The following is a 734-nucleotide window of genomic DNA, read 5'->3' as shown; positions in this document are numbered from 1 at the left end:
GATAGGGACCAGTGGAGGGCTCTTGTGAACACGGTGATGAACCTTCGGGTTCCGTGAAATGCTGGGAAATTCTTGAGTAGCTGCAGAATTGGCGGCTTCTCAGGAAGGGCTCAGCTCCATGAGTAAGTAAGTTTGGGTATCAAAGCCAAGCAGAAAAGATTTCTAACAATTACCGTTTTATTTCACCAATTACACTTCATTCATTGCATCTATCCCGCCATACGAAACGTTCCATCCTAGGCACTTCGCCGAAAAGTGGCGGTCGCTCGGTCGGTATAGTTCGCTTGCGGACTAAAGCCACGGAGTTTTTTTTATGGGGGGGTACAAGATTTATGGCCCTCTTGAATAGATTGGGTCCTGCTGAGGAGCTTGATTTACAAATGGACTAAGTGTACATGTCTTGTCACCAAAACGTAAGACGAAATCGTAATATAGAAAGTAAATCCTTGGAAAACGTTGGCAGAGTTCGAATGTTCGGGAACGACAGTAACAAACGAAAACCACATTCAGATTAAATTCGGGGAATGTTTGATACAGTTCGGTTCAGAACCTCATCACTAGGGCCCGGATTTTGATGACATGTTATCTTTTTTTCCCTGTATCTTATGCGATGCTCTTAAATATACATGTATATGTATAAATCTCGGATATGAGCTGCTGGTTACAGAAATGTAAATTTTATAGGTAATTTTTGACATTTTTAGGTTTAAGGTCATTTTTTCATTTTGGGGGTA

Source organism: Cryptotermes secundus, unplaced genomic scaffold, assembly GCF_002891405.2.
Source record: "Cryptotermes secundus unplaced genomic scaffold, Csec_1.0 scaffold49, whole genome shotgun sequence".
NCBI classification, from domain to species: Eukaryota; Metazoa; Arthropoda; class Insecta; order Blattodea; family Kalotermitidae; genus Cryptotermes; species Cryptotermes secundus.
Note: the sequence above shows the minus strand (reverse complement) of the source record.